Here is an 11,423-nt window from a genome sequence, read left to right as displayed (position 1 = left end):
ACTGATTTGACAGATCCAACACAGTTACACCTCCGACACGGCCAAAACATCCGCTATATGGTGTCGGCTATCACCGGTTAACACTTGATCTGATTGAATCTAGGCCTTATAGTCATTTATTTAGTCTATTTAGTTGTATGATTTTTGTCAGTTAAGGAAATTGTGCCTCTTTTAGATCTGCCACCCTGTAACGATCGTCGTAATCCTCCTCCTCGGACGAGGAGGAGAGGCGAGAAGGATCAGACCAGTATGCAGAGTGGTTAGTGTTCATATTTAATGAAAATAGACTGAACACTTCAACATACAAAACAACAAACGTGACAAACCGCAAACAGTCCCGTGTGGTACTAACACAGACACGCGATACAACCACCCACAAAAACCACGTGAATCACCGGCTGCCTAAGTATGATTCTCAATCAGGGACAACGATTGACAGCTGTCTCTGATTGAGAATCATACCCGGCCGAACACAAACATCCCACCATAGAACAAACACATTGACAACCCACCCCAACTCACGCCCTGACCAACTAAAATAATACAAGAGAAAGGAAAAACAGGTCAGGAACGTGACATAACCCCCCCCTTAAGGTGCGAACTCCGGGCGCACCAGCATAAAGTCTAGGGGAGGGTCTGGGTGGGCGTCTGTCCACGGTGACGGCTCTGGCGCTGGTCGTGGTCCCCACCCCACCATAGTCAAACCCCGCTTCCTTGGCCTCCTCCCAATGGCCACCCTCCATATAACCCCCATTAGATTAAGGGGCAACACCGGACTGAGGGGAAACACCGGAATGAGGGGGAACACCGGAATGAGGGGGGAACACCGGAATGAGGGGGGAACACCGGAATGAGGGGCAACACCGGAATGAGGGACGGATCCTGGCTGGCTGGCTCTGGCGGATCCTGGCTGGCTGGCTCTGGCGGATCCTGGCTGGACGGCTCTGGCGGATCCTGGCTGGACGGCTCTGGCGGATCCTGGCTGGACGGCTCTGGCGGGTCCTGGCTGGACGGCTCTGGCGGGTCCTGGCTGGACGGCTCTGGCTGGTCCTGGCTGGACGGCTCTGGCTGGTCCTGGCTGGACGGCTCTGGCTGGTCCTGGCTGGACGGCTCTGGCTGGTCCTGGCTGGACGGCTCTGGCTGGTCCTGGCTGGACGGCTCTGGCTGGACGGCTCTGGCTGGTCCTGGCTGGCGGAAGGCTCTGGCTGATCCTGTCTGGCGGAAGGCTCTGGCTGATCCTGTCTGGCGGAAGGCTCTGGCTGCTCCTGTCTGGCGGGAGGCTTTGGCTGCTCCTGTCTGGCGGAAGGCTCTGGCGGCTCCTGTCTGGCGGAAGGCTCTGGCGGCTCCTGTCTGGCGGACGGCTCTGAAGGCTCATGGCCTGCGGCTTTGCATGCGGCTTTGCAGGCTCAGTACAGACGGGCGGCTTTTTATTTTTTTATTTTTTTATTTCACCTTTATTTAACCAGGTAGGTTAGTTGAGAACAAGTTCTCATTTGCAACTGCGACCTGGCCAAGATAAAGCATAGCAGTGTGAACAGACAACAACACAGAGTTACACATGGAGTAAACAATAAACAAGTCAATAACATGGTAGAAAAAAGAGAATCTATATACAATGTGTGCAAAAGGCATGAGGTAGGCAATAAATCGAGTAATTACAATTTAGCAGATTAACACTGGAGTGATAAATCATCAGATGATCATGTGCAAGAAGAGATACTGGTGTGCAAAAGAGCAGAAAAGTAAATAAATAAAAGCAGTATGGGGGGTGAGGTAGGTAAATTGGGTGGGTAGTTTACAGATGGACTATGTACAGCTGCAGCGATCGGTTAGCTGCTCGGATAGCAGATTTTTAAAGTTGTTGAGGGAGATAAAAGTCTCCAACTTCAGAGATTTTTGCAATTCGTTCCAGTCGCAGGCAGCAGAGAACTGGAAGGAAAGGCGTCCAAATGAGGTTTTGGCTTTAGGGATGATCAGTGAGATACACCTGCTGGAGCGCGTGCTACGGGTGGGTGTAGCCATCGTGACCAGTGAACTGAGATAAGGCGGCACTTTACCTAGCATAGCCTTGTAGATGACCTGGAGCCAGTGGGTCTGACGACGAACATGTAGCGAGGGCCAGCCGACTAGGGCATACAGGTCGCAGTGGTGTGTCGTATAAGGTGCTTTAGTAACAAAACGGATGGCACTGTGATAGACTGCATCCAGTTTGCTGAGTAGAGTATTGGAAGCTATTTTGTAGATGACATCGCCGAAGTCGAGGATCGGTAGGATAGTCAGTTTTACTAGGGTAAGTTTGGCGGCGTGAGTGAAGGAGGCTTTGTTGCGGAATAGAAAGCCGACTCTAGATTTGATTTTGGATTGGAGATGTTTGATATGAGTCTGGAAGGAGAGTTTGCAGTCTAGCCAGACACCTAGGTACTTATAGATGTCCACATATTCTAGGTCGGAACCGTCCAGGGTGGTGATGCTAGTCGGGCGTGCGGGTGCAGGCAGCGAACGGTTGAAAAGCATGCATTTGGTTTTACTAGCGTTTAAGAGATTGGAGGCCACGGAAGGAGTGTTGTATGGCATTGAAGCTCGTTTGGAGGTTAGATAGCACAGTGTCCAAGGAAGGGCCGGAAGTGTACAGAATGGTGTCGTCTGCATAGAGGTGGATCAGGGAATCGCCCGCAGCAAGAGCAACATCATTGATGTATACAGAGAAAAGAGTCGGCCCGAGAATTGAACCCTGTGGTACCCCCATAGAGACTGCCAGAGGACCGGACAACATGCCCTCCGATTTGACACACTGAACTCTGTCTGCAAAGTAGTTGGTGAACCAGGCAAGGCAGTCATTAGAAAAACCGAGGCTACTGAGTCTGCCGATAAGAATATGGTGATTGACAGAGTCGAAAGCCTTGGCCAGGTCGATGAAGACGGCTGCACAGTAATGTCTTTTATCGATGGCGGTTATGACATCGTTTAGTACCTTGAGCGTGGCTGAGGTGCACCCGTGACCGGCTCGGAAACCGGATTGCACAGCGGAGAAGGTACAGTGGGATTCGCGATGGTCAGTGATCTGTTTGTTGACTTGGCTTTCGAAGACCTTAGATAGGCAGGGCAGGATGGATATAGGTCTGTAACAGTTTGGGTCCAGGGTGTCTCCCCCTTTGAAGAGGGGGATGACCGCGGCAGCTTTCCAATCCTTGGGGATCTCAGATGATACGAAGGAGAGGTTGAACAGGCTGGTAATAGGGGGTGCGACAATGGCGGCGGACAGTTTCAGAAATAGGGGGTCCAGATTGTCAAGCCCAGCTGATTTGTATGGGTCCAGGTTTTCCAGCTCTTTCAGAACATCTGCTATCTGGATATGGGTAAAGGAGAAGCTGGGGAGGCTTGGGTGAGTAGCAGCGGGGGGGTAGGGGCTGTTGGCCAAGGTTGGAGTCGCCAGGAGGAAGGCATGGCCAGCCATTGAGAAATGTTTGTTGAAGTTTTCGATTATCATGGACTTATCAGTGGTGACCGTGTTACCTAGCCTCAGTGAAGTGGGCAGCTGGGAGGAGGTGCTCTTGTTTTCCATGGACTTTACAGTATCCCAGAACTTTTTGGAGTTAGAGCTACAGGATGCAAATTTCTGCTTGAAAAAGCTGGCCTTTGCTTTCCTGACTGACTGCGTGTATTGGTTCCTGACTTCCCTGAACAGTTGCATATCGCGGGGGCTCTTCGATGCTATTGCAGTTCGCCACAGGATGTTTTTGTGCTGGTCGAGGGCAGTCAGGTCTGGAGTGAACCAAGGGCTATATCTGTTCTTGGTTCTGCATTTTTTGAACGGAGCATGCTTGTCTAATATGGTGAGGAAGTAACTTTTAAAGAATGACCAGGCATCCTCAACTGACGGGATGAGGTCAATATCCTTCCAGGGTACCCGGGCCAGGTCGATTAGAAAGGCCTGCTCGCAGAAGTGTTTTAGGGAGCGTTTGACAGTGATGAGGGGTGGTCGTTTGGCCGCGGACCCGTGGCGGATACAGGCAATGAGGCAGTGATCGCTGAGATCTTGATTGAAGACAGCAGAGATGTATTTGGAGGGCAAGTTGGTCAGGATAATGTCTATTAGGGTGCCCATGTTTACGGATTTAGGGTTGTACCTGGTGGGTTCCTTGATGATTTGTGTGAGATTGAGGGCATCAAGCTTAGATTGTAGGACTGCCGGGGTGTTAAGCATATCCCAGTTTAGGTCACCTAACAGAACAAACTCTGAAGCTAGATGGGGAGCGATCAATTCACAGATGGTGTCCAGGGCACAGCTGGGAGCTGAGGGGGGTCGGTAGCAGGCGGCAACAGTGAGAGACTTATTTCTGGAGAGATTAATTTTTAAAATTAGAAGTTCGAACTGTTTGGGCATAGACCTGGAAAGTATGACAGAACTTTGCAGGCTATCTCTGCAGTAGATTGCAACTCCTCCCCCTTTGGCAGTTCTATCTTGACGGAAAGTGTTATAGTTGGGTATGGAAATCTCAGAATTTTTGGTGGCCTTCCTAAGCCAGGATTCGGACACGGCGAGGACATCAGGGTTGGCAGAGTGTGCTAAAGCGGTGAGTAAGGCAAACTTAGGGAGGAGGCTTCTGATGCTGACATGCATGAGGCCAAGGCTTTTTCGATCACAGAAGTCAACAAATGAGGGTGACTGGGGACATGCAGGGCCTGGGTTTACCTCCACATCACCCGAGGAACAGAAGAGTAGCAGGATGAGGGTGCGGCTAAAGGCTATCAAAACTGGTCGCCTAGAGCGTTGGGGACAAGGAATAAAAGGAGCAGATTTATGGGCGTGGTAGAATAGATTCTGGGCATAATGTGCAGACCAGGGTATGGTGGGGCACGGGTACAGCGGAGGCAAGCCCAGGCACTGGGTGATGATAAGAGAGGTTGTATCTCTGGACATGCTGGTCTCAATGGGTGAGGTCACCGCATGTGTGGGGGGTGGGACAAAGGAGGTATCAGAGGTACGGAGAGTGGAACTACGGGGTCCATTGCAAACCAAAACAATGATAACTAGCCTGAACAACAGTATGCAAGGCATATTGATATTTGAGGGAGACATGCAGTAAGGCGTAAAGTGATTGCAGGTCTTGATTGGGAGAGCTAGCTAAAACAACAGGTGATATAACAGCAGCTAGTCAGAGCTAGCTAAAACAACAGGTGATATAACAGCAGCTAGTCAGCTAATACAGCAACAGTAGGTAAAAATGGCGACGGCTAGGCAGAGAGGGTCGGATTAACTACACACAGATCCTGAGTTAAAGCACAGAGCCGACAGATAAAACACAAATAAACGGAATGGAGTACCGTGAATTAATGGACAGTCAAGCAGGCATCAGCTATGTAGCCAAGTGATCATAGTGTCCAGGGGGCAGCCGTAGATGGGGCAGTGAGGCCTCCACTAAACTAGCCCGCGGCGTTTAAAGTTAGTAGCCCGGGGGGAGGTCTGCTCAGACGGAGGGGGTCTGCTCAGACGGAGGCCGGTTGAGGGCACAGCGGATGGGCTATTCGTCTGCAGACCAGACGTGGTCGTGTCGACAGAGAATCCAAGCCGGATGGCGATGGCGAAAGAGAGGTTGTCTTTTCAGATAGCAGCCGATATGCTCAAGACAGCTAACGATTAGCGTGCCGCAGTTAGCATATGGGCGTTCAGGTTACGTCGCGATGGAGGGGCCAGTTGAATAACTCCCTCGGGCAGATAACGTCGGTATCCCAGTCGTGAAGGCCCGGTGGGGCTCCGCATCGGCAGTAAACGGGTCCGGATAGGTGATTGTAGCCCAGGAGTGGCTGATGGAACTCTTCAGCTGGCTAGCTCTGGGATAATTGGTGTTTGCTCCGGAATTGATGTTAGCCAATAGTCACTCGGATAGCAGCTGGTTAGCTGCAAGATCCAGGTGTAAATGTCCAGAGCTTGCGGTAAAAATCCGGGGATATGGAGAGAAAAAAGGTCTGGTATGCTCTGGTCTGAGTCGCGTTGTACAAAACTGGCAATAGTTTTCCGAGCTAAAGGATAGCTGATGAGCGCTAGCTGTAGTTAGCTGAACTACTAATGTTAGCTTGTGAGCTGGCTAACTTCTGGCTAGCTTCTGTTGTTGATTTCGGATACGAGGTGAATAATACCTTTGAGGAAAAAAAACAGATCCGCACCACATTTGGTGAGGTGGGTTGCAGGAGAGTGTTTTGAAGTTGAGTTTTTAAGAAGAAAAAAATATATATAAAAAGAAATGCGAAGAAAAATATATAAAATATATATACACGGGACAGGACGAGGACAAAGGACATCTGACTGCTACGCCATCTTGAAGGCTCAGTACAGACGGGCAGTTCATGCGGCGCTTGGCAGACGGACAGTTCAGACGGCCAGCTCTGACGGCTCGGAACAAACGGGCAGTTCTGGGCAGACTGGCAGTGCAGGCGGCTCTGGGCAGACTGGCACACCTGTAGGGAGGAGACGGAGAGACAGCCTGGTGCGTGGGGCTGCCACAGGACCCACCAGGCTGGAGAGACCTACAGGAGGCTTGATGTTAAAAGGCACCTGAAGGACCGGGCTGTGAGGGAGCACTGGAGCTCTGGTGCGCAGCCTTGGCACCACTCCCCCAGGCTGGAGTACTACTCCAGCCCGTACCCTCCAGAGTGCAGGCACAGGTTGAACCGGGCTGTGGATGAGCACTGGAGATCTAGTGCCTACTACACGCACCTCTCCCTTAGGCTCCACTCCCACATTTGCCCGGTACGAGCGAAGCGTAGGCATAGTACACACTGCACCCTCCCAGCACCTCGGAGACACAGCACGCAGAGCCAGCGCAGGATACCCTGGACCGAAACTGCGTACCGGAGACCAGACGCGCTGAGCAGGCACAATACGCCCCGGCTGGATGCCCACACTCACACGACACTTTCGGGGGGCTGCCCTATAGCGCACCAGGATATGGGCACGCACTGGCGACACCGTGCGCTTAACCGCATAACACGGTGCCTGACCAGTGACGCGTTGCTTATAACAAGCACGAGGAGTGCACTCAGGTCTGCTACCTGGCTTAGCCACACTCCTCTCTAGCCCCCCCCCCCCCCCCCCGACCCCCCACACACAAAAAGAAAATTATGGGGCTGCCTCTCGTACCTGTCGCGCTGCCTTGCTGCCTCCTCATATCGCCGCCGCTCAGCTTTCGCTTTCTCCAGCTCAGCTTTGGGGCGGCGATACTCCCCAGCCTGTGCCCAGGGTCCTTCTCCGTTCAAGATCTCCTCCCATGTCCAGGAGTCCTGGGATTTCTGCTGTTGTCGCTGCCCGTTTACACTCCGCTTGGTCCTAGATTGGTGGGTGGTTCTGTAACGATCGTCGTAATCCTCCTCCTCGGACGAGGAGGAGAGGCGAGAAGGATCTGACCAATATGCAGAGTGGTTAGTGTTCATATTTAATGAAAATAGACTGAGCACTTCAACATACAAAAAAAAAAAAAAAACAGGTCAGGAACGTGACACACCCCCAGCAGTTCAGCTGCAGTCACACAGCAGTCCACTGCCGTGGTATTTAATTTACCGGCGGTACCAGTTCCTACTACACTGGCCGTTAAAGGGAGAAACTTTTGAGGATTCCCAGATGAATACAGGTAATTCAGAATTATATTGCATATGCTCACTCACACCAACAGATGTACACACAGACATGTTGTTGATAAGTATACTTACTGTCACCTTGTGCATCTCTCTTTCAGATCTGTCATGCACTCCACCACTGGCTGACAGCCTCACCTAGAAGTGCATACACTGGGCCTATCAAGACTGACAAAGCAGAGATGGGTGGCTGATAAGGAAAAATAAAACAACTTGCACACACACACACATACACACACACACACGTTATCCACAATGTAAATAAGTTGTAATTGTTTATTAAATGTTTGCTCTATTTTATTTTAGTATTGGAGATATCTACTCCTATATATCCATTATCAATATCTGCATAATTACTCTAAATATCTATCAAATCAAAGTGTGATTGATAATATTGTAAAAGACTATGTGTACAGTTTTAGGAAATTCTGTGTACTTTTTTCTGAGTTGAAAAACATGCCTCCCTCTCACACACACACTAGACCCAATGTAAATAAATTGCAATAACTTGTTTATTTTATGTATGCTCCATTTTATTTGAGGAAAATATCTGCAATAAAGTACATTCACAGTTAAAGCAATGTCTTTGGTTTATTGGATATTTCTCCTAATACAATGTGTGACCAGAAGGAAGTCGGAAGACCTGCAACCATTGGACTGTGCAGGTTTTGTCATCTGGAGCTGAAAATAGAGAGATGCGGAGAGATAGGGAGGAAGAGTGCAGTTTTAAAGGTTTATCATTAATGACTGACACAATTCTATAATGAATACATATTAGAATAATACATAATAGAGTGATCAATAGTTATTGCATTGTGATTGTTTAGTAATAGTTACTGCATTGTGATTGTTTAGTAATAGTTACTGCATTGTGATTGTTTAGTAATAGTTACTGCATTGTGATTGTTTAGTAATAGTTACTGCATTGATTGTTTAGTAATAGTTACTAAACAATCACCACATATACCTCATATATACATATATATACACCCACACATACCTCATATATACATTAACACACAGAAACCGCAAATCCTCCATATAATTAATTGCATAGGCCTAATAGTACTGTAGAGCTCTTTTTACTTGCACACAATATAGCTGGGTCACCCTGTCCTGTCCTTAGGGGTCCACCACCCTGCAGCGCCCCAACCCAACACACCCCATTCATCTTTAGGATCTTAGTGAAACATTCATTTATTGGTTTCAGGTGTGCGGCTAGAGTGACAACCCACAGGATGACAGACCCCCAGGGCCAGAACTGAGCAGCCCAGCAGGTAGAGATGGCCTAAATAGGCATCTCCCTTGATGTGGGATGGTTTTCAATGCAGACTCCTTTAATCTTACTGTATTCCATATAAGGCATCCAGACCTTATGAAGGTTGGCCAGTATACCCTTAATCTTGTAATAAATCAAATCTAGTGATACATAACTTGACATTGTGGGAGGATAACCAACCTTCTAATGAGAGGCAGTGCATTTATTAGCCGCTATAAATGCTTGGTTACAGAGTTTCTTCAGATAACAGTCTCTAGTATCAACATTTCCAATGTTTTTGGAAGATTTTTGTTGGGGATTTTTTTATTATGCTAATTAGGCGCGGAGAACGATTTTAGGAGGTTAACAAAAAGTGTGTGGGTTGGGAATATAAATAAAATCAGCCACACAGAAAAGAACAGATAAAGTGTTTAACTTTCAAATTTGCTTAAAGTAAAAGGCAATCAGTATGTAAATTATTTATATTTTCCAAAGGAAACCACTATATGTGGGGAAAATCACGAAACAGGAATGGGATATGAAAATGTTAGTCCGTGATACTATAGAGAAAAACAAATAAATATACGAAGACAAGAGAGATAAGAGTGCAGAGTAATTACCAGTTTCCGTAGTGTAGTGGTTATCACGTTCGCCTCACACGCGAAAGGTCCCCGGTTCGAAACCGGGCGGAAACACACTTTTGTGACAAGTAGAATTATATCTACTCAATTTTCAACAAAACCATTAGTGAAATGGTAGCTTACACCGATGCGACCAATATTTTTTTTAAACTCGCAATGTCAAATGGTCACGTAAGTGTAGCCTCATGATATCTCAATAATGGCCACCGTAAATTGGATATTTTAGTGATATAACATTTTAAAAAGTGAACTATACCTGACAAGTATGAGTGGTTTAGGTAAATTTCCCCATCCTTTGTGGGCTCAGTCAAGTTACCTTTCGCTGATGTTTACCCTGCAAGCTACTGGCAGAAACTTTGTACAGTTGGCTAAACATAGTGATAAGTAGACCTAATGCACTTTTTTCTCCAACCCAACGTAGACCTACCTAGCGAAGTGAGCAAACATGGTCCCCTTTTCAACATTGCTTTTTAGTATTTAATCACAATTGCTGCTGATAGGCTACACTGATTGATGAACCATGTCAAATTGGCTAGCTAATAACAGATCACATCAATATGGCTAGTTAACAAGCTAACATTCGGTGGATAAACAAGATGGCTATATTTACTTGCCATCTATAGTGGTGCTGACAGTAGTCAGACTGACAACTTTACCAGGATAAGGACTTGCTGATTTCAAGTGCTTTGCAAAATCAAATAACATTTTATTTGTCACATGCGCCAAATACAACACTACCTTGATATACTTGCAAGACCTTAACCAACAATGTAGTTCAAGAAATAGAGTTAATAAAATATTTACTAGATAAACTAAAGTTTAAAATCAAATCAAATCAATCAAAAGGTAACACAATAAATGTACATAACAATAACGAGGCTACATACAGGGGGTACCGAGTCAATGTGCCGGGGTACAGGGTAATCGAGGTAATTTGTAAAGTGACTATGCAAGATAATAAACAGAGTAGCAGCAGTGTAAAAACAAAAAGGGGGGGTTCAATCTAAATAGTCTGGGTGGCCATTTGATTAGTTTAGTTGTTCAGCAGTCTTATTGCTTGGGGGTAGAAGCTGTTAAGGAGTCTTTTGATCCTAGATTTGGTGCTCCGGTACCTCTTGCTGTGTGGTAGCAGAGAGAACAGTCTATGACTGGAGGGTGACTGGAGTCTTAAGACAATTTTTCGGGCCTTCCTCTGACAACGTCTAGTATATAGGTCCTGGATGTCAGGAAGCTTAGCCCCAGTGATGTACTGGGCCGTACACACTACCCTCTGTAGTGCCTTGTGGTCAGATGCCAAGCAGTTGCCATACCAGGCGGTAATGCAACCGGTCAGGATGCTCTTGATGGTGCAGCTGTATAACTTTTTGAGGATCTAGGCACCCATGCCAAATCTTTTCAGTCTCCTGAGGGGGAAAGGTGTTGTCGTGCCCTTTTCACAACTGTCTTGGTGTGTTTGGACCATGATAGTTTGTTGGCGATGTGGACACCAAGAAACTTGAAACTGTCGACCCTCTCCACTTTAGTCCTGTCGATGTTAAAGGGGGCCTGTTCGGCCCTCCTTTTCCTATAGTCCACGATCAGCTCCTTTGTCTTGCTCACATTGAGATAGATAAAGCTAGCTACATGCCAAATGGATAGGCTACCCTCATGTATCTGAAAATACATAATTGATGTTTACTGATCATGAAAAACATGCAGTTGCTTGCTGTATAACTCTGATATAGCTAAATGTGGAATAATCGGAAATGTGTAGTTCTGACTATGTTCTTCAAGAAGTAATGATATTAAAACCAAACAGTTCAAATGTATTTAATTAACAATACCTTGAAAAACGCACATAGCCAATGCACCGCATTGTGACGTTTTATTGATAACTACCTAATGGCATGAAAATA

At 47.3% G+C, this 11,423-nt stretch overlaps 1 non-coding gene across 1 annotated transcript; it reads left to right on the top strand.

The window, feature by feature from the left end:
- Positions 1–9,509: 9,509 nt before the first annotated feature.
- On the top strand, positions 9,510–9,582 carry trnav-cac (transfer RNA valine (anticodon CAC)). Its single transcript has one exon. It is a non-coding gene; the product is annotated as a tRNA-Val (tRNA).
- The last annotated feature ends 1,841 nt before the right edge of the window (positions 9,583–11,423 follow it).

Source organism: Salvelinus fontinalis, chromosome 9 (genome assembly GCF_029448725.1).
Source record: "Salvelinus fontinalis isolate EN_2023a chromosome 9, ASM2944872v1, whole genome shotgun sequence".
NCBI classification, from domain to species: Eukaryota; Metazoa; Chordata; class Actinopteri; order Salmoniformes; family Salmonidae; genus Salvelinus; species Salvelinus fontinalis.
The sequence above is the reverse complement of the archived record's forward strand: the minus strand, read 5'-3'. Positions and strand labels throughout refer to the sequence as shown.